The following is a 23203-nucleotide window of genomic DNA, read 5'->3' on the forward strand; positions in this document are numbered from 1 at the left end:
TACAAGTGATCATTTCAGACATATTTATCTAAGAAGGAGAAAACTAAAATATATACTAGTAGTACTTAGAATTTTAATATTTTAGAAAATCTCTCATATCTTTAAGGACGTTAGAGATAAAGGGCTAAGGCGGCATTTTAAACCATAATGTAAAATAAACTATAACTATTCTGTGATTGTCAATGCCTTACCCTGCTGGTTTTAATAATGTGAAACAGATTTCACGATAATAAACTCCATATGAAGAGCTTTTTTAAAAATGAAAAGATCAAGACAAATCGAGTCATCCTAACCACCCTTTTATATAAACTATAGTACTTTATATATACTATAATACTGAGACTGGATAAAAATGGAGTAGTAGGATAGAAGTTCTTATAAAGTGGAAAATAATGCCTGTCTGTTGCTAATTGTTCCTTAGCAAATAATTTAGGATATTAGGATTTCAGTATTAGGAAATCAAAATTGTAGGAATTGGAGTAGGCATCCTGAGACTATGTAAAAATTACTCCTATTTTTAAAGATGTAAACTCATGGGGAGAGTTGAGATTCATCCGTGAAAACTTCACATACAAAATTAATGCAGCAGGCTACTGTATCTCTGGCTGTGTCCACGGAAACGATTATGCACACTTTGGACAAAGTACTTGACATGTAATAAATGGAGGCTAATAACAAAAAAATCAGTGAAGGACAGGAAAGCCTGGTGTGCTGCAGTCCATGGGGTCGCAAAGAGTTGGACACGACTTACCAACTGAACAACAATATAAAAAAATTAAATAGGCCCCAAAATAAATGAGACTAAGATATTAAGCTGTTTTTTTTTTTTTCCTTTTGATATCTTCCTCGGTCCACTTGAGAGCTTCTGACCTTCTTTGAGGCCAAAACCAGAACATTCCTCTCCAAGCATGACATACGTCTCTCCATGGAGTAAGGACTGCCCCCTTCCCCTGTGTTAAATTTGTGTAACTTCTATAAATTTTTGTACCATGTTAGTCAGTCCACGATTAGAGTTACTCTTGTGAATCAATTTTTCTTCCATTTTATTTTCTAATTGCTTTCTTCCTGGGAAACTACTGATCTTTGTATATTTGTGTTAGGGTTTCCCAGGTGGCTCAGTGGTAATGAATCTGCCTGTCAGTGCAGGAGACCCAGTGTGGGAGGATGAGGGAGTGGTCCCGGAAAATCTCTTGGAGAAGGAAATGGCAACTCACTCCAGTATTCTTGCCTGGAAAATTCCATGGCTGGAGTAGCCTGTGGGCTACAGTACGACTGATTGACTGAGCACACTCACATACATCTAGGTTTGCTTATCCTTGTTTTTTTCTTTGCCTGAGTTGAGCATTTTAATGAGGAGATGAGTTTAAACTGATTTGTAAGCCTATCTTTTGGTTTTGTGGGTGAGAACTTATTTTTCTCTGCATAGTCTTCTCTGACCTACAGCTGCAAATCAGAGAACTTGTATCTCCAATGTAGGAAACTTTCAGAAGGAACATTTATTAAAATTTTTAATTTTTAAATACTTTTGTTTTGTTATTTTATATTTTACTGTTTTTATCCTTTTTCTTTTAGAATAGCTTTAGACTTATAGAAAATTTATAGAGATAGTATGGATGTCCACTGTGTTAACGCCTTACATAACCATAGTACGATGACCAAACTCAGGAAATTAATGAAGATACAACACTGGTTGACTAAATTACAGACTGTATTAGAATTTCACCAAGTTGTCATGTAATGTCCGTTTTCTGCTCCAGGATCCAGTCTGGGATCCCCTATTGCGTTCAGTCATTAAGCTTGAAATTGTGACCATTTCTCAGTTTCTTTGCCTTTCACATCCCTGACACTTTCAAGAAGTATGGTTGATTATTTTGTTGAATGTCTGAGGTTTGCGTTTGCTGTTCTTTTTATTTTTAAGGGAGGGATCTCTCAGTGTTCATGTTAGTTTCTGATTTGATTCTGGTCTAATTCTGGCTAGAGAGATTGGGCGATCCATAGAAGACCTGACATTCTCTTTGCTCAAATGGTCATCTTGTATTTTTGAAGACTTCTAGATGGAGTGATGGACTTCCCTGGAAGCTCAGCTGTTAAAGAATTCACCTGCAAAGCAGAAGAGCCTGGTTTGATACCGAGTTCAGCAGACCTTTACCTTTTACAGGTATGATCCTCCTATGTGGACCCCTTACAGTCATGGTGTATCTAAAAGTCGCTTAGCAAATTCAGGACAGCTGGAAATAATTGCACGCTTAAGAGAGAGAAATTGTTCCAGGGAGTCAACCAAACCTGGGTCTGATTAGTGCATGCCTGCCTCTTGGAGACAGTGATCTGGAGCTGGGGTGCAATAATAATGACTAATAAGAGCAAACAGTATTTAGTAATTACTATGTGCCAGGAGTCATGCTAAATGCTTTACATCAATGATCTAATTTATTCCTCACAGCCACCCCTTGAGGTGGGTAGGAAGTCGCAGACCTGAGGAGTTAAATAGCTTGCTTATGATCGTTACTATGGAGGGTAATGCTGTCTGGAACAGAGACAATTTGTTGGTGAATAAATAGGAGCAGAAAGTTCTGTTGCATAAGCTGGCCATCTGATGAGGGCAGGTTGGCAGATGGAGTTCGGTGGCCAGTAACTGGGTGATAAAATGAAGAGAACAACCTAGTCAAAGACTGGAGTCGAAAGGTTCCCTAGCAGTTACCAGGATTAAAAACTTCTTCTCGATTGTGATATTCCTGCTTTGTTTTCCTACCAGATAAAGAACCACCCTTTGCTTAATTCTTTACCAAATAGTCCTTTCTCTGTTGGGACAACTGCGACTGTTGGTCTTTTTCCTCCTTCTGGGCTAAAACCTAGTTTCCCAGCTAGTGCAGTGGTAAAAAGTCCACCTGCCTATGCAAGAGATGCAAAAGATATGGGTTCAGTCCCTGGGGCGAGAAGATCCCGTGGAGGAGGAAATGGCAACCCACTCTAGTATCCTTGCCTAGAGAATCCCGTGGACAGAGGAGCCTGGCGGGCTCCAGTCCCTGGGGTCGCAAAGAGCCAGACAGGACTGAGTACACGCAGCAGCCTGCTGTCTGGTGTTAACATAATGAATATAACGTCTCTTTCACTTAACAATCCTTCAGATATTTGAAGATATCAGTAGTGTTCACCTTCAGTCTTTTTTTCCCTACTTGCATGTTTCTGAACTACTTTTCATATGATTAATAATCCTCTTACCAGCCGTGTTTCTATTATTTGGTTAGATAATAGAAAATATTATCTCACACGGACCCGTGAGGGCAAACAGGGCTGGCTCTGTGGTCCCTGTGGAAGACAATTGCACTCTTACCGTTCACAACAACACATCGGTGACACAGCGGAAGAACAAGGGAGAAACTTGCTTTCTCCCTTGATGAACAAATATCAGAAGACTCTTCAAGTCTGAATTTGACATGAAAAGCAAATGAAAGTCATTGTACAATTAAGGCAACTTAGATGTCAGGAAAAGAGAACGGCATGGCCAGCCTTAAGTAGCCAGTTGAGAGTGGGAACAGATCCACAAGAGAATCTTGTGAGCACAGTAACAGCCTGGAAAGATTCAGCATAATATCATTTTGATAATTATTCCTTTTAAGATTTCCCTTAGAAGAACACGTAACTTAGATTTCCTGAGTACATAATCTGGAGCACATCTGAACATTCATAAACTGAATTCTGCCTGGCACTTAAAATGTTTTCCTATTTAGGAGATATGATTGGCAAATGAGACTTTTATCTTTTGATGCCATCAACTGATATCCTGCAGAAAAAGTTAGATGATGGATTTCTTTTGGAACACATGATCATTCTGTAATGTTACCTTTTTCTTCTCTTCTCTTTCTTTATTTGTAACTGAACCCTGAAATAGAACTTAATCTGTCAAATGAACTCTCTATTTGTTCTTTTTGAACAGCAAACACTATTACTGCGGATGTCCAAATTATAAATCTTCTAAATTAAAAATAGTTCAAAGAAGAAAATATCTCTTGCAGATATGGTTTCCTATCATCTTTGGTGTTTACTCTGCTATTTTAAAATAATATCTTTAAATAGGAAGACAAAAACATGGCAAAATAATGTCTTTTTTGTGTGTGTAATGCTTAATAAAAGATCAGTAAACTTAAAGGCTAAATACTATTGAGAGTTTGAGTCAACTGAAAATCAATCTGAGTCATGCATAATTCCCTCCTAACCTTGAATTCTCTTTGCAACTACTCTGCAGACCGTCCTGAGATGTTCGGACATTGCTTGTAGCTGTAATGATGTTTGGCTGTCTCATTTCTCAAGGCATTGCATAGAAGTTCAAAAAACTACACTGTTTATAAGACAGTGAGTTATACCCATCTTTAGAGAAGTGAAGTAGATGCTTTGAAATATTTTCAAGATTTCAGGAGCCATGATAAAAAGAATCAAATCGATTGTTTAAGTTTCCTTAAAATTTGTTCATTTGTTGGCAAAAATAGGAATTGATTAAGTAATTTCAAGTCTAATTGCCAACAGTTTTCTCCATTTGTATTTGAAATTGGAGAAATAGCTGTATTTATTAATGGAAATTTCTCTTTACTTACTGCCAAAAATTCTTCAATTTGTTCCTATGAAATGTGTGGATGTCAAATTTTTATTAGAATACATTTAAAATGAAGAGTTCTTCTTAGCAATAATATGGTGCAGAAAGAATGAGCATTGGATGTTACATCAATCCTTTCAAAAGTTAATGAAAAATGAGAAGGAAGACATGCTCAAGATTTTTACTCCTCCTCTGGTGTATCTATTAGAAAGATCAGGTGTCATAGCATTTAAATGAAAAATTTTGGTTTATAAAATTAGGCATTGCTCAAAGAAATGACCTAAGTTTTGGGGTGAAAATAGCAATCTCAGTTAAAAGGTTCTACTGAAATACTTCTAAAATTATTTTAGAGGTGTATTTTTCAGGCACAAGACTGTGATTCTTGAATATTCAGAAAGTTAGTAAACCTTCCAGCACTGAATTTCCTCCCTTGCTTTTCCGCTGTGTCACCAGTGTGTTGTTTAAACAGTAACAGCATAATTGTCTCCCGCAAGGACAACAGAGCCAGCCCTGCTTGACCTCATGGGTCCCTGCCAGCGTCTACACAGGCATCATGTGCTTTCAAGTGATGCCCAGTAACTGATTCAGGCGTGGCAGGAAAACGAGAAAGTCAAAGTGCTAGTTGCTCGGTTGTGTCTGACTCTTTGCAACTCCATAGACTGCAGCCCACCAGGCTCCTCTGCCCATAGGATTTCCTGGACAAGAAAATGAAAGAGAGTGAAAAAGTTGGGTTAAAACTCAACATTCAGAAAACTAAGATTGTGGCATCTGGTCCCATCGCTTCATGGCAAACAGAAGGGTAAACTACAGAAACAGTGAGAGATTTTATACTTTTGGGCTCCAAAATCACTGATGGTGACTGCAGCCATGAAATTAAAAGATGCTTGCTCCTTGGAAGAAAAGCTGTGGCCAACCTAGAAAACATATTAAAAAACAGAGACATTACTTGGCTGACAAAGGTCCATCTAGTCAGAGCTATGGTTTTTCCAGTAGTCATGTATGAACCTGAGAGTTGGACTATAAAGAAAGCTGAGAGCCAAAGAACTGATGCTTTTGAACTGTGGTGTTGGAGAAGACTCTTGAGAGTCCCTTGGACTGCAAGGAGATCCCACCAGTCCATCCTAAAGGAGATCAGTCCTGAACACTCATTGGAAGGACTGATGCTGAAGCTGAAACTCCACTACTTTGGCTACCTGATGCGAACAACTAACTCACTGGAAAAGACCCTGATGCTGGGAAAGATTGAAGGGAGGAGGAGAAGGGAATGACAGAGGATGAGATGGTTGGATGGCATCAGCAACTCAATGGACATGAGTTTGAGCACACTCTGGGAGTTGGTGATGGACAGGGATGCCTGGAGTGCTGCAGTCCAGGGGGTTGCAAAGAATCAGGCATGACTGAGTGACTGAACTGAATAGAGTGGGGAGCCATTCCCTTCTCCAGGGGATCTTCCTGACCCAGGGATCAAACCCAGGTCTCCTGCATTGCAGGCAGATTCTTTAGTGTTTGAGCCACCAGGGAAGCCTGGAAAGAAAACAGAACATCTAATTTTATTTTTCACTTAGAAATGAAAGAAATCAAGCATTTTAAATATTAAATATGCTTGTGAACACTAATGCCTTCCCTTGCTTACACAAGATGATGGTCTTTACGTGTAGCACCTAATGTGTTATGAAGGCAAAGTGGGCTTGCCACAATGTGTTAAGGCCTTTCTTACTTATTTTTGCCAATATAATTTGCAGGGTAGATGTAAATAGTTTGCTTGTTTCTGACCTGAAATCAGTTCCGTCTTCTACTCCATTGAACTTTGGGGCAATGAAAGTGCCAGGAATATTCAAGTTACACATGGGCTTTGGCCCATTAGATGGACATTATTTAATTTTCAAATGTCACCGCAAGGCATTGACAGATGAAATTGCAAGCATTGTATTTGTGTGAAAAAGGCAACTTTGATATTTAAAAGCCCTCTGTAGAACTTGACTATTTTTCTTATTTTGTGGATAAAAATGTTATCCATGTCAAAGAAATAACATTTCTTAAACTTTAGAAGTGAATTGATTCTGATGTGTAGTTAACCAGATTAGCCATGTTGCCTTTAAAAAAAAAATAACTTTGGTCTTTGTCTAGTTAGTTTCTCTGCATCTTATTCTTTATGTTCTGCTCTTGTTTGTTTGTCTGTCTGTTTTTCCATTACGTTGAACTGCAGTGCTGCGGAGAATGTTCCGTTCTTTGTAGGTATGTGTATTTTACATGCAGTGGGCAGGAGCAGCAGTTTATCACCTTTTTTCTGGGGTCAGAGCTCGTCTTTAATGTTGGAATCGCCCTCTGTTATAGTTGGGCTGGCAATCACATACCCCTCCAAACATCCATCCATGTCACTGACTCGGGCCTTAGTCTGAGCAGAGCTGCAGACTCAAGCCAGGACTTGTGCAGAAGACAGCAGGAGAGAGGAGCTCTCTAGTTGCTGAAGTCCCTGTTCTAAGGACCGGGGAAACCTGGAGCTTTCAGTAGCCACCGTTGAACCACATGAAGAGTCTCATGCAGACGTGAAGCCAACACCAGCTGCATCCAGATAAGGAAGAGAGAGAGTTCTGATATTTGAGCCTCTGATCAGTGTCCACCTGATGCCAGCCACCTGCAGGTCCTTGGTCCTTCCAGTAATCAGAACTCCTATTTGTAGGGTAGTTTGTGCTATTATTGGGGCTTCCCTGGTGGCTCAGACAGTAAAGAATCTACCTGCAATGCAGGGGACCCAGGATCGATCCCTGGGTCAGGAAGATCCCCTGGAGAAGGAAATGGCTACTGACTCAGTATTCTTGCCTGGAGAATCCCATGGACGGAGGAGCCTGGTAGGGTACAGTCCACGGGGCCGCAAAGAGCCCAACACACTAAACCACCCACACTTGTCAGTGTGTGTCACCTGCTGCTACAGTGTTTCTGAGTAAGATAACATTGTACTGGGAAAGCTGTGTGAACTTGTGGATTCTATCTATAAAAATGGCAATTTCATAGAGTTTGACCCAACATACTAGCAATTCCACGTGGTTAGAAAACTCCAAAGTCCAGTCTCCACACATTCTTTTGTGTTGTTGGCCTCTTCAAGCCTCAGTTTCCTCTTACTGAAAAGAAAGGGGTGAGGATCTACCCGACCTTTGTACATAGTGATTGTGGAAGCTGATAGAGCACTGTGAAAACCTTGGTAAGCAATCAGGCTCTGTAAAAAAAAACAAAAAAATGTTATCTGTTGTTCCTGATTGGAAGGTCTGATTCTTGAGACGTGTTATAGTTCGTCCCAGTGATCTTTCTGGTAGCACTCGGACAGGTTTCTAGAATTGGTGGCACAGGTGAGGCTGTGCAGATGTCAAAGCTTGTCTGAGAATGTTCAGTTCAGTTCACTTCAGTTCAGTCGCTCTGTCATGTTTGACTCTTTGCGACCCCAAGAATTGCAGCACGCCAGGCCTCCCTGTCCATCACCAACTCCCGGAGTTTGCTCAAACTCATGTCCATGGAGTCGGTGATGCCATCCAACCATCTCATCCTCTGTCGTCCCCTTTTCCTCCCGTCTTCAATCTTTCCCAGCCTCAGGGTCTTTTCCAGTGAGTCAGCTCTTCACATCAGGTGGCCAAAGGATTGGAGTTTCAGCTTCAACATCAGTCCTTCCAATGAACACCCAGGACTGATCTCCTTTAGGATGGACCGGTGGGATCTCCTTGCAGTTCAAGGGACTCTCAAGAGTCTTCTCCAACACCACAGTTCAAAAGCATCAATTCTTTGGTGCTCAGCTTTCTTTATAGTCCAACTCTCACATCCATACATGACTTCTGGAAAAACCATAGCCTTGACTAGATGGACCTTTGTTGGCAAAGTAATGTCTCTGTTTTTTAATATGCTGTCTAGGTTGGTCATAACGTTTCTTCCAAGGAGTAAGCATCTTTTTACGATGCTTTTATGATGCTGAGAATTTTACAAAGCCCTGATTTATGGCAGATGACCTTCTCCACAACTAGGTGGAATAGGAAGACACTAGGGCTTACTGAGTACTTACTCTGTTGCTTTGAGCCAGGACAGCTAATCCCACATCAGCCTCAGAAGATGAAGGCTGTCTCTTTAACAGATGACTAGCAAGTGCTAAGTGGCTTCATCAAGACCCCGAGTTCCAAGGGTAAGTTCCCAACCCAAGACCACCCAGCCTCACTTCCCGGTGTTGCTATTAGAGAAGCAAAGACTGCCTCCTTCTTCTGTGGCAGGTCAGTTAAGACTCCAGGTGAATCACTGAGTGGCCTGGTTCTAGTACTTCCAGTCATATGGGGAAATCCATTTTTATGTCAAAAATCTCCATAAGCCCATAGAAACGTTTAAAGGGTGCGGTGATTCTAAAAATATAATCCCTGTCTTTCAAAAAGGCCATTTGACACAAATGTATATAGTATCACCGACTCAATGGAAGTGAATTTGAGCAAACTCCAGGAGAAGTGGAGGCCAGAGGAGCCTGGTATGCTGCAGTCCCTGGGATCGCAAAGAGTCAGACACTACTTCGCATCTGAACAAACGTGTGTATATGTAAATACATAAAAACCCACTAAAATGGACACACAGTAAAACCTGGGTTTCATAATTAGGAGGACATGACACATAACTCAGTCGCTATGATATAAAGTATCTTGAAAAATAAAAATGGTAGAAAACATGGAAAACACTGCTTTAAAGAGACATAATGAGTCCCATTTGGGAGAAGTAAAAACAGTCAATAAATCAGCTGAGTAAACACAGACTCAAATCTGGATACAATTATCTCAAATGAGTTAATAGGTTAATTCAAAATAATATTTTAGGCTTCCAGCCACGGGCTCACAGATTCACTGTCTGTCCTCAGCATCAGTTTTCTGAATCTGTTCTGGATTTATTTTAGTGGAAATGAGTGAGGAATTAAGACATAACTAAATTACTTTTCCATGATGCATGTGGGGTACTGGTGCCATAAAAACATAGTTTCCTCTAGGTTTAATTGATCAATTGGAGTGTAAGATTAAAATAAAGATCCTCCCTAGATGTAGACAAATAAACACATACGTACACAGATATGCGTTTACCTCTCATGAAGGTCTCCCGGGTATTGTGGGCAGAGAACAAATTATGTCACCAGCCACAGGACTTGTTTTATAAAATTATTTCTAAGATAAGTAGTTGCTGGAAGATATTTCTCTGGCACTCCGCAATATCTCAAACTCAGACTGAGCGGTCTTAGAATCTGCTTTTTATTGTATAAATCAATTTTAGCAATATTCATAAACAGTATAATGCCAAGACATGAACATTAAAGACCGTCACACCTTTTGAAACTATACAGAAGTGTATACAGTATGACATTTCAGATAAACATAAGTAGCCTTCTGCCCTGAAAAGAAGAGAAATCTTTATCCATAGAAGAAATATTTCTTAGACATTTTTATAAGTGACCTGATATTAACATGATGCGGTCCATGGGGTCGCAAACAGTCAGACACGACTGAGCGACTGAACTGAACTGATTCGCATCATAGCTCTATCCTAAGTACTGTTTTGCTTCTTTCTTTTTTAAAATTTTATTTACTTTCGTATTTTCGGTTGCCATGTGTGAGCTTTCTCTAGTTTCGGCGAGCGGGGCCTACGCTTTGTTGAGGTGCACTGGCTTATTGCGGTGGCTTCTCTTACTGTGGAGCACAGACTCTAGGCTCATGGGCTTCAGCAGTTGTGTGGCACAGAGGCTCAATAGTTGTGGTGCATGGGTTTAGTTGCTCCAAGGCGTGTGGAGTCTTCCCAGATCAGGGATCGGATCCATGTCCCCTGCACTGGTGGGCAGGTTCTTATCCCCGGCATCACCAGGGAAGTCCTGCTTTGTATCTTGATGTTAACTGGATAACCAGACCAGGAGAAGACATTTGCAATCCAAAAGCAAAGATCATATCCCGATTATATAGAGGACTCTTACAAGTCAATAAGAAAATATTTAAACATGAAATAGGAAAATAATGGCAAAAGATATAAAAAGGATATGAAAGAAGAATCAAGAAACAGAGCAACTAGCTTTTAGGAAGATGCAAGATGAGGCCACAGTTTCACTTTTATCCTATTGGCTGGTGAGGATGTGGAAAAGCAGGAATGCTGATACATCCCTGGTGGAATTGTGAATGTCTCACCTCTTTAAAGAGAAACTGAACAATGTGGGAAAAGATTGATGGTGCCAGCACCCCACTCTGAGGTGTCTCTTCTGGAGAAACTCACAGAAATGTTCAAGAAGATGTATAAAATGATGATCACTGCAGCATCGTATACAACAGTAAAAACTAGACCCAACTTATACTTCTTTTTTTTTTTTTTTAAGTGTAATGGACGAGGAAACTCTGATTTAATCATAGAATAAGATAGCATGTAACAGCAGTCCCCAACCTGATAGGCACCAGGGACTGATTTCCTGGAAGACAGTTTTTTCATGGACTGAGGAGCTGGGTGCGGATTTGGGATGATTCGAGTGCATTGCATTTATTATGCACTTCAATCTAATGATGCTGCTGATCCGACAGCAGGTACCAGTCTACAGCCCGGAGGTTGGGCCTCCTGGGATATAACTTACGTACAGCTGTGTTTAGTCGCTCAATCCTGACTGATTCTTTGTGACCCCATGAACTGTAGCCCGCCAGGCTCCTTTGTCCATGAGGGTTCTCCAGGCAAGAATACTGGAGTGGGTTGCCATACCCTTCTCCAGGGGGTCTTCCCAACCCAGGGATCGAATCCAGGTCTCCTGCATTGCAGGCAGATTCTTTACCATCGGAGCCACAAGGGAAGTTCTATATGTAGAGTTAGATCTATGTAAAACTATACAGACAAAATGGAAAAACATAATTGTGGAGGAAAGCCATAAAATAATATAAACAGCATGAAAACATTTATGTGAATTTCAAAACACAGAAGCAATGGTTTACATATATGGCATGTGAATTCTCACACAAACAAGGTTACAAAAACAAGATTGGGACTGATACACATTTTCAGGTGAGAATTTACCTCTAAGGAGAGAGATGAGAAAGAGAAAAGAAAATGGTCATTGTTTAATTTATAATGATTAATCTCTTAAAACTAAAAGAGCTGAGGCCAACATGGCAAAATGATAGTATCTGTGTAATGTCTATGGTAGGTCAATAGTTGTGTGTTGCATTTGGGGGAACTTTTCTACAAATGTGAAATATTTTGTTCTTAAACAATTTGAATGAAAATGACTTCACGTCGAACATACTAAAATACATTGCTTCTCCTCTTCTCTTTGGCTTCTGCATTCTGCTTATTCTCCCAGAGTAAATCCTGATCACATCTTGTTTCTATGAGGTTGCACAGGCAAAGGTTTGGCTGGCATTGAGTCAGTGCCTCGTGTCGGTCCCAGCCTTTGGGGCTCCCTTAGAAATCTCCTGATCTGCCCACTTAACATGAAATGCAGAGGGAGTCCCAGTTGGGTAAGTTTGGTGACATGTCTGCAGGTCCTAGGCAGGAGGCATCTCTTGGGAAGGTACTTTAGGGGCACAACAGAGGCGGAAGCTTGTGATGAGGACACACGTGTGAGATGATGTTGCTTGAGCTCAGGGTTCTGGACGATTTGTGAGGCTAGTGAAGTTGATGTAGGCATGGCACACCCCAGCCCAGGTTGGAGAGGAGAGCAAGCCTCTTGGTCTGGGCAGTCTGGTACCCAGCTCTGCAAACAGCAGCTCACTAGGATCAGGAAGCACTGCCTCTATCAAAAATGCCACTTGCAACCACATGGATGGACCTAGAGAGTGTCATAATGAGAGAGGTAAGACAGACAGAGAAGCAGAAACATCATACGGCATCCTTTGTATGTGGAGTCTAAAAAGACATGATACAAATGGGCTTGTTTACAAAACAGACTCACAGACTTAGAGAACAAACGTACAGTTGCCAGAGGGGAAGGATGAGGGGAAGGGATAATTAGGGAGTTTGGGATGGACATGTACACACTGCTGTGTATAATATGGGTAACCAACAAGGTCCTACTGGGTAGCACAGAGAACTCTGCTCAATGTTATGTGACTGCCTGGATGAGAGGCGAGTTTGGGGGAGAATGGATACATGTATATGTGTGCCTGAGTCCCTTTGCTGTTCACCAGAAACTATGACAGCATTGTGAATCAGCTGTTAGTCATTGTTAGCATTTATTTCTGCAACCCCATGGACTGTAGCCCACCAGGCTCCTCTGTCCATGGAATTCTCCAGGTGAGAATACTGGAGTGGGTTGCCATTCCCTTCTCCAAGGGATCTTCCCAACCCAGAGGCTGAACCCGGGTCTCCTGTATGGTAGGCAGATTCTTTAACACCAAGCCACGAAGGAAACCCATATGCCAATACAAAATAAAAAATTTTAAAAAAATGGCCAGGAACTGGAGAGCCATTGGACAGGACCCACAGAGCTAGGTCCCAGGCTTAAAAACGTAGTGGTATTTGTGACCAATGATAGAGCTGAAGTTGGCATAAGGAATACTTTGGAGTCAACTCTGTCCACAGCTCCCAGCTCTGCTCCCAGCCTTGCCTTCTTCCCTGATCTTTCAGGAAGCACAGAAGAGGGCTGGCACTTTGTGGTTCTGGCAGTTGCACTGGCTAAGTCTCAAGGAGGAACCTTTGGTTCTGATGAAGATGTGGAGATCAATGGCATCTCTTGGGTCAATGGCCTGAAGCAGTACCAGTTAATACGTACGTAGAGGAAATACTTAAAATCAGCAGGCATGAATCTATAAATGCCTATTTCCAGAAATACCAGTTCTTTCATTGTTCTGCTTTAATGAAGTTGGTATCTCCAAACAAAAAGAGAGATGGAAATGAGATTGGAGAACTGCTAACAGGTTGTGTTCTCAAACTATGTCTGACACGTAAAAAAATTTAAAACCTTGATTTTGATTGTCTCATGTGTTTATGAAACCAGGAAAGAACTAAGTTTGGGGAATGATTAAAGATATGTCACCCCTACCCTCCCAAATCAAATCTCTCTCTCTCTCTTCTTTTTGAACTTCTTTATGGTAAAGATTTTCATTTGCTTTATGTCCAGTTAAGTATTCAGTTCTTTGCAGAACTGGATCAGTTATTCACTGTCTTGCTCCTTTTGAGCTGAGCCATGGTGTTGTTTTTCAGCTGCGTATCGGAAGGTAAACAAGTATAGAAATTTCTCTTTTGAAGATTCCGCATGAGTCTGTTGCTGGTTAGATTTTCCTTGCAGAAATCAAACAGAGTTTCCTGTTGCATGTTTACCAAAGTCCTTTCTCTCTAGAAAGAACAAACGCAGTGCTACAATTTTCCCATTTGTTAATTTTTCCTGTTGAGCTCAGTCCTTCCCCTGAAATATCTTCTTTCTCGTAGTCCACCTCGTTTAGCGGTAAATACAGAGGATTACAAACATTCTTGCTAGATATAAAACATTCCAGGAAATTTAATTTCTTCAGTCATGGATTTTAGCCGTAATAATACTCTGCATTTGTATAATATCTCTGCTATGAGAAACCCAAGCCCCGTCTTCATTATCTGGAGACAAGCATTATTATCATAATTTAGCATCCTGTGTAACTGAGTCACAGGAAATGAACCAGAAATAAATCATACCTGGAGTGTAACTCACAAAAGAATGTAGCCCCAAAGAGAGACGATTGCTTTGTGCCTTGGAAAGTTTCACAGTGGAGGACAATATGGCTGGGGACCATTTAGGGAAGAAGTAGTCTCAATGGATGAGTGTGGGGTAGGAGTCGGAGTTGATGGGGATGGGGTCAGGGGGCCAGGCGGTGGAGGAACCCAGGGAGGAAGGCTTCAGTGCTGCTGCTGGCTCCTGCTCCCCAAAAGCTGGCCTGGGAGCCTTCTCTGATGTGTCACGCCCTCAGCCTGTCCAGGCAGCCACATGTCCTCCACCTGGGACCCCGCTGGGTGCTGAGCCAGGGCGCGGGTGCTGAGCCAGGACGCGGGTGCTTCTATGGCCCTGCTCCCCTGCCCACGTGACCCAGTGCGGTCCTGCCTGGGGCTGAATTGCTCACAGCCCCCTAGACCCCACGGGTCTCTGCTTCTGTCAAGACACTCAGAGCCTCTTAGTGATCTAGATTTTCACCCCTACGGGCTTTCTCTGCTCAAACCAGCTTCCCAAAACAGAGCAGATGTGTTTGAGAGAAAGGAGGGAAGAGGAAGCCGTGACGAGCAAGGTCCTTCCGGTGCCCCTGGTGAGGCTGAAGGCAGCCGGGGGCGTCTCCGTGTCCTAGAAGATCCCTCCCAACTGAGCGCTGAGAGCGGGGGTGTCTGCCACGGTTCATCCTATCCGACAGGTCCGCCGGGGAAAGGGGAACTGACAGGAGTGGTAAATGGGGGGGGGCTCAGATGACCCTCCCCCTCCCGACGTGGGGAGCATAGTGCCTGCCAGCCCCTGTTTGCGGGCTTGGTCTTCGGGGGTTTCTCACCGCTTCTGGTGGTGTTTTTATCTCAAGGTAGAAATCAATGAATGATTCTGTTCTAGCATGAAAGATACACTAACCAGCTCTTGAAACTGAGACAACTAATCACTGCAAGGGGAGGATGCTATGGGACCAGGGATTGCCTAAACGCGAGGGGCTCCAGGTGGCGCAGTGGTGAAGAATCCACCTGCAATACAGGAGCCTCGGGTCTCGGGTTCGATCCCTGCGTCGGGAAGGTCCCCTGGAGAAGGAAATGGCAGCCCACTCCAGGATTCTTGTCCGTAGAATCCCATGGACAGAGGAGCCTGGCGGGCTACAGTCCATGGGGTTGCAGAGCGAGACATGACTGAGCATGCATCCACCATTTCACGCACGATGAAAAGCAAAGTTTTCTGGAACACCTAAAAGATAAACACTCAGGTCAAAAAGCAGAATGCAACCTCTTGGGTCCACTCACAAAGGAATTCTGCCCCAATTCAGCCATGGATCCACGTACCATGTATTTATTTATTTATTTAAATTTTTCTACCTGGACCATTTCTAAAAGCTTTTATTGAATTTGTTACAATGTTGCTTGTATATGTTTGTTTTGTGGCCCTGAGGCATGTGGGACTCTAGCTTCCTGGCCGGGGATTGAACCCCAATCCCCTGCAGTGAAAGGTAAAGTCTTCACCACTGAACCGCCAGGGAAGCCCCAGTGTAGCATGAATTTAGAGCAAGCTGTTGGAATTTGGAGGGGCTTTCTTATCTGGCATTCCACCATTTATACAGTTAGTCACGGTGTTGGCTAAGGAACTGTGACAAAAAAAGGCAAGCAAAAAAAAAAAAAAAAAACCAAAAAACAGAAAAAGAAATACCTGCAAATATGTCACCTTTTTATTGGTGTGTGTGGAACACGGTTCAAGAAACTCTCATGAGAACTTCAAGAAAGGAAACATACCATGTCTGTCACTACAGGGGAAAAAAAAGTCACTGGGCCAGGGAGCATTGATTAGAACAATAAGGACTTCCTGGAGCCAAGAGTCAGAACAAATGTGTGAAAGGGTATGAAGGGACATTACCATACTCAGCCTTTCGCAGGAAAATGCTCAGTAAACGGAGGGGCTCATGTCAATATTTGTACAAGGAAACATGCCTCCGTCTGACTCCAAGACATGCTCCAAAAAAAAAATCTTGAGAAACTTTGTACAGTATCCACAATAGCAATAGAAAAAAAAAAATACGTGGAGATGGGGGTGGCCATTCTCATGGAAATGAAATGTATTTAACATGGATCCCTTATTTTGAGCTTGCGGTGGAGGACACGTCTAGTCGCCCTGGTCCAAGGGAGGTGTGGCCGCTGGCTTGGACATTCTGGCCTCAGCTACCTCTTGTGTGTTTCAGCTGGGAGGTTTTCAGGTCCTCTATGGACTGACTGGGCAGGGCACATTGAAAAAGGAGAGATTGCTGCTTCATTTATAGGCGATACAGTTTATAAACAGCAAATCAGCACTTGCTTCACGTTTTATGTGTTAGGGTCATTTTTAGCAAAAGCTGGGCGTCGGGACCCACATAGAGGGCAGCTTTGCCTCCGGCCAACCCAGTAGGAAGAAAATTGCAAACGTTATTGAAATGAAATTGGGACGGATGGCTGCTTTCAAGAAGCACAGACTCCTACTTGTGAACCCTGCCTTTTCTGAACCTCCTGTTTGGAGGAAGTTGGTTGCATTCTTTTGAGTCTTGCTGATGTGGTTCTCTTCTCCTTGTCGACCAGCTTTTAAAAATAGACATTTTTGTCTGGAAGGAGAATGCAGTGATCCACATCTTTAATTTCAGATTTTGAGAAGGGTTTCTAGTATACTGAGAATCTTGAAAAGTAGAGAAATCCACTGGAAAGAAATTTTAAAAAAGGTTTCTTCTTTCTCTTTAGCAATAACAAAGAAAGAGAGAGAGAGGAAAATAAGACTTTTCTATTTTAACACTTTAGTGGATAATGGCATATGAATAATATCATCATTTTTTCTGCCATTTATTCAGATGTGAAGGAACTCAGTGAATAATAATAGCTGCTGTCAAAAGTATTTATATTTAAAAGGTCTTTATGTAAAAAAAAAAAAATTTTTTTTGTCAGGACTGATTTTTCTCTAAGAGAATCCCACCATCTCCTAGCAACCAACCTGGCCATCTTTTTGAATAGATGCCGCATTTACAGTGGGTGCATAACCTTTATGGGGAGGCATTTGCAAATTTCCCAGTCAGGACTCATATGCATTCAAAGCAAGTTGTTAAACTGATCCCAGAGCCAGCCTGGTGATAGAAGTCTCAGGGGGTCTTTTCTCTTGGCAAAGACGCACACAGCTGATATGCACACAATCCCCCTGCCTGCCTTGCTCCAGCCTTGCATGTTCTGCAGATGAAAAACGGCCCCTTAAATAACCTGTTCACAGAACTTTTATCTATTTAAAAACAAGAACTAACTCGACAAAATACAAAGATTTTGCTTTGCAAATTACCATCCTAATGGAAAGATTATCTCTCAAGAAAGAAAGCGTCTAGCAGGAGTTCATTTATTTTAAAAAAAATTTTTTGAAGAGTAATGGAAACATTAGGAATTCAATCATCTCTTTTGTTACTGCGTTTTGATTATTTGTAATATATTAATGTCCCTTTCTAAATCTGACAGTGGGAACTTTCCAATATTCTAAAAACATTGGCTGAGGTTCCTAATCTTTCTTTGAGATAAATATTGTAATAATGAGATTATACATCTGAGACGCAAAATTCATAGAAAGAGAGGAGATAGAGACAGGGACAGGAGCAGTTTCCTGTGACTTCTAACTCGGTGAGGTTGTGTTTAACAACAGAATGGATATTTTCATCTAAATGAAAAACAGTATTTGTTTCATGTAAATATTGCAACCTATTAGAATGAGGATATGGTTTTAAAGGAACGCTTAAAAAACCAAGAAAATCTTTAAAATGCATCCTCTGGAATCAAACTTCTGTAAATGAAGTATTTGAAGCATGAAAAGGAATGCGTGGAGATCTTTATCGCTCCTGGAGGCATTGTCCTCTGTCCTCGCTCCACGCAAGGTTAACAACTTCGGGCAAGGTTTTGACTTCAGCCAATTTCGTCATGAGACCCTCCTCTTTCCTGTTTTTGCGTACTGTTTCTCCACCTGCATTTTCAGGTTCCTGTCTCTTTTTACCATCAAAAGTTTCTCTGGTGGCTTGTAAAGAATCCGCCTGCCAATGCAGGAGACACAGGAGACGTGGGTTCCATCCCTGGGTCGGGAAGATCCCCTGGAGAAGGAAACGGCAGTCCATGCCAGTATTCTTGCCAGGGAAATCCCACGGACAGAGAGGCCTTGCGGGCTGCAGTCCATGGGGTCACAAAGAGTCGAACATGACTGAGCACATACACGCATACCATCTAAACAGGAACCTCTCAGATAACCAGATATGATACTTGTTTATTTTTGGTGTTGCTGTTTAGTCGCGAAGTCATGTCCAACTCTTTTGTGACCCCGTGGATTGTAGCCCGCCAGGTTCCTCTGTCTCTTGCATTGGCAGGCGGATTCTTTACTTGTTTATTTACTGAATCATTTTGCTTTAGTTTTGATTCACTTGTCTTCCATGTAACTATGCATTGTTAAGTCTTCTCTATCTTGGTTTTGGAAGGTTGTCAGGAATCTGTAATGACAGTTTTTGAAATTTCGGGAGTGCTTTGCCATTTCAAAGAGCCTTCCACGTTCTTATTGATCCTCACAATGACCCCGTAGAGGTATGTATTATTTTTTTAATTAGCGCCACCAGTTTTGTATCTGAGGAGACTGAGCTTTGGAGAGATGATCAGACGTGCTCAAGCCAGTCTCTATGGGGCATTGCCTAGAAATTCATGTCTTTGCAAACCTCCTCCTGGCCTGGTGATTCTTTAAGGTTTGAACGCTGCTTCTAGACACCCAAAAATCTGCCTGCAATGTGGGAGACCTGGGTTCAATCCCTGGGTTGGGAAGATCCCCTGGAGAAGGGAAAGGCTACCCACTCCAGTATTCTGGCCTGGAGAATTCCATGGACAGCATGGTCCATGGGGTCACAAAGAGTGGGACACGACTGAGTGACTTTCACTTTCACTTTCTAGACACCCACTCCTTCTTATGTCTGATGAAAGGGAGCGTACATCCCCCGTGTCTGAAATCTTAACCCTAAAAAGACTCTTCCTACCCTCTCTTCCAAGACTGCCACATTTGTATGTACCGTTTTTCAAGACAAATCTGTTTTTTATTCATACTTAAAATTGATTCTCTTCTCTCAACTGACTTCTATAATGTCCTTTTTTTTAACTTAAAAAATTTTTGCATAGTTTTAAAGGTTAATTCCCATTTTTAGTATTCATAAAATATTCGCTATATTCCCCGTGTTGTACAATATACCCCCGTAGCTTATTCTGTTCCTAGTAGTTTGACCCTCTCACTCCCCCACCCCTGAATTGCTCCTCTCCCCCTACCCTCAACCCACTGGTAAGCACTGCTTTGTTCTGTATGTGAATCTGCTTGTTTTTCATTATATTCACTAGTTTGTTGTAAAAAAAAAAAAAAAAGAATTTTCTTTTTTTTACTTTCATAGTCTTTTTTATTGCCATTGTGAAGTTTCTAGCTATGTGTTGAAATTCAACCAGTTCCTATGTTTCTGAAAGATATTTTTACCTTTCTCAAATAGAGGTGACAAGAGAAAGGGAAGCAGTTCTGGAATTTAAAAAAAAATTACATAAAATAAATGAGGAAGGAAAATGTTTTGAAATGTGTGTTAGAAATTGATATTGATTTGTTCTGGGAGGATCTCCGCAGTTCTCAGGCAGGACACAAATGGATGGCCCACGTGAGCCCGTCAGAACCGCAGAGCTGCCTTCAGCCGCCTTCCTGTAAAGACAAGACCGTGGATCAATCTGGTTAAGAATCTCGTTGATTCAGAGAGAAGGATGTGATGGGATGCTTGTGGTTGTTAGGTTACCATTCCCACTTGCTCACTTAATTGCATGAGACGTTCTCTTTTAATGAACTGTTTTGGTATACCGGAGATTTTAAAATTATGTCATCGTAAACTGTATATTCACAGCGATAGCATGGGAAAAGTGGATTTTCGGTCATGTCCCAGCCCAGTGTTCTGCATGCTGAAGAATGACTCCACTCATTACAATAGTTAGAAGCGGTGTATCTCCCTCTTCCGGGCATGCGTGCTCCGTTCCTCAGTCATGCCTGCCTCTTTGCGGCTCCTCCGTCCACGGGGTTCTCCAAGCCAGAATACTGGAGTGGGTTGCCATTTCCTCCTCCGGGGGGTCTTCCCCACCCAGGGACAGACCCCACATCTCCTGTGTCTCCTGCATTAGCTATTCTTTTACTCCTCTGTTTGATGCTAAACACACATCCACGCACACACTCACACTCAGATCAACCGCCCTTTTTCACGAAGCTTTGTTTCCAACCGTAGAGGAAAATAAGACATCTATCACACTGTTTTTCTCCCACTTGAAAGCATTTCCAATAGACAGTTGCACAGGGTGAAGCCAGATGTGCGAGCGGAGCTCGGGGAGGGGAGCGCCAGGAGGCTGAGTGCTCTGCGGAGGATTCTAGAGCCGGGGATCACTGCCGCAGGCCGCTGGCCCCGCCCAGGAGTCCTCAAGGCAGACAGTAAGAAGCGGTTCGAGGGGCGATTTGAATACAATTTTCTACATAATCAAAAAACCAATAATTGAAGATTGAACTTGAGCTACGGCTTAATGTGTCATTTCTGCGTTGTTGTCTTTTAATGGTTCCATATGGAGACAATAAAGTGACAAGACAAATAGCCTGTTGTAAAGTTTCAGGGCTTCTCTCTCATCCCCATTCACCCTCCCTTGTCAGGTTACCAATCCTAACCCCCCAGTTTTTCTCCCAATTTAGAGGACTTGAGCAAACACATTTTTCATTTGTACCTAACTGGCAGTCTGACCGAAAATAGCAAAGCGACCGCTAAGAACTTTTTCTTAAGTAGCTTTTCTTTTGAAGAGAAGAGGAAATATTGACTCAACTGGGTTAGGAAGATGCAGAATATAGTTACCTTTAGAGGATACTTTTTATTTATGCCTTCTGCTCAGGATCCATTTCAACTTTATTTTTAGTTTGCAGACAAGTATCTTTCTTTAGCTCCCTGTTGACTTTGCTGCTATCTTTTGGTTTCTTAAAATGCAGGCATTTGATGAAGAAAAGTTTTATCTTGATTTTCAGACATTCTGAAACTTTTTTTTTTCTTTAGAAATAATTCAAAGTCCTTAAGTGAAAAACAGTCATTGTAGTGTTCAGTCTGATTGCCTGTCATCATTAAGACGGCTTACAGCCTTGACTTTTCTTCATTAACGTGCTGCCTGGGGTTGCTTGCATGCATTCTCAAGTCAGTCATGTCTGACTCTTTGCCACTCCGTGGACCACAGCTCACCGGGTTCCTCTGTCCATGGAATTTTCCAGGCAAGAACACTGGAGTGGGTTACCATTGCCTCTTCCAGGGGATCTTCCCGACCCAGGGATCGAACCCAAGTCTACTACGTGTCCTGCATTGGCAGACAGATTCTTTACCACTGACCCTCCTGGGAAGCCCAGTACCTGGGGTTACAGAATTACTAAATTCATAGTTTGAGTTCCTGAGAAGATGCTGCTGGTGGTGAAGAAAGTTATTCTGGGGTGAATAAGAATGAAAATAGAGCTAAACATTTCAAAGATCTGAAGGGCACATCAAGGGTCTCTGCCGTCCAAGACAGCTGCAGAGTTGAACAGTTCAGAGAAGAAGTTTAACAACAGAATACGCTAATGCTAGACAGAAACAGCACGTCCCCATCCAACACATGTGGTTTTCCTTTCCAAAGTTTTTGAGTTCTCCAGGTAGAATCTCTCTGGCTTCTTGGGAAGCCTCTGGTCTCCTAATTGTCTTCCTTGGTAGCTTTGTAGAAGTGTAACAAAGATGTCAGTGGCACTGTCAGATATGTAACTGTTATAAGGTAAAGGAGGCTCTTGCATTTATTACTTCTTTGTGGGTCTTATATAACCTATATGATTTAGGTACCAAGGTAAGGATGAGAGGCTACTTGCCCCAAACCCTCTTCCTGAGCTCAGTGAATGACTCGATACAATCAATTTGAGGATCGTTCTTGACTCTTTCCTTTCCTCTATCCATCTCTTTGTTGTTCAGTCGCTCAGTTGTGTCTGACTCTTTGCGACCCCATGGACTGCAGCACACTAGGCTTCCCCGTCCTTCCCTAACTCCCGGAGTTTGCTCAGACTCATGTCCATTGAGTTGGTGATGCCATCCAACCATCTCATCCTCTATCATCCCCTTCTCATCCTGTCCTCTATCTTTCCCAGAATCAGGGAAAGATCTTTTCCAATGAGTCAGCTCTTTGCATCAGGTGGCTAAATTATTGGAGCTTCAGCATCAGTCCTTCCAACGAACATTCAGGGCTGATTTCCTTTAGGATGGACTGGTCTGATCTCCTTGCTGTCCATGTTCGAAATCAACCTAAAACCCTCTCCACTCAGCCTTCCGGGCAGCGTTCTAGTCCTTCTGCTCATCTCTATCCTATTCTCTCTGCCCCTGGTTAAATCTGTGACACCGTGACCTCCTTCTTCCTTGATTTCGCTTGGCTCACCTGACTGTCTTTCCCTCCTGGAACTCTGCATCTGCTCTCCTTTGGATAAACTCCAAACCCCAATGACTGATGTCTGTGGTTCCAGCCTCATCTCTACCCTCATCTCTACACAGCTGGCATTGTGTCCCTCTCATGGGCCACCTGGTACCCAGAGCTTCTCTGGGTAGCAGCCACCCTTCTTATTGCTTCTGCTTACCTACCTGCAGCCCATACCACATTCTGTGAAGACAAAAAAGGTTTCATTCAGCGGTATATTGCTGGAGCCAAGCTTATCAGCCAGTCCAGAATCAGGTGAAAGACAGTGTACTGACGACTAAGTGGAAGGTGAGAAAGATGACTGGGCAAATATAAACAATATTTTTCCAAAAGTCTACCAATTTGCCAGGGAAGAGAAGATGTTGAGGTCAGGTTTCCCTCCTTACCTCTCTCTCTCAATGTGCATAACTTACATTTTTAAAAAGTATGAGTGGCTCAGACAGTAGAGAATCTGCCTGAAAT

At 42.3% G+C, this 23203-nt stretch overlaps 1 long non-coding RNA gene across 1 annotated transcript in view; it reads left to right on the top strand.

The window, feature by feature from the left end:
* Nucleotides 1-23203, top strand: part of LOC145529807 (uncharacterized) — a 373203-nt gene that overhangs the window by 74440 nt on the left and 275560 nt on the right. The window contains exon 6 of the long non-coding RNA XR_014071362.1: nt 2047-2158. This is a non-coding gene — a long non-coding RNA (uncharacterized LOC145529807). The remainder of the gene's footprint in view (nt 1-2046; nt 2159-23203) is intronic.

The sequence above is a fragment of the Giraffa tippelskirchi genome, chromosome 12 (assembly GCF_054371585.1).
Source record: "Giraffa tippelskirchi isolate mGirTip1 chromosome 12, T2T-mGirTip1v1.2.pri, whole genome shotgun sequence".
In the NCBI taxonomy this organism is placed as follows: domain Eukaryota; kingdom Metazoa; phylum Chordata; class Mammalia; order Artiodactyla; family Giraffidae; genus Giraffa; species Giraffa tippelskirchi.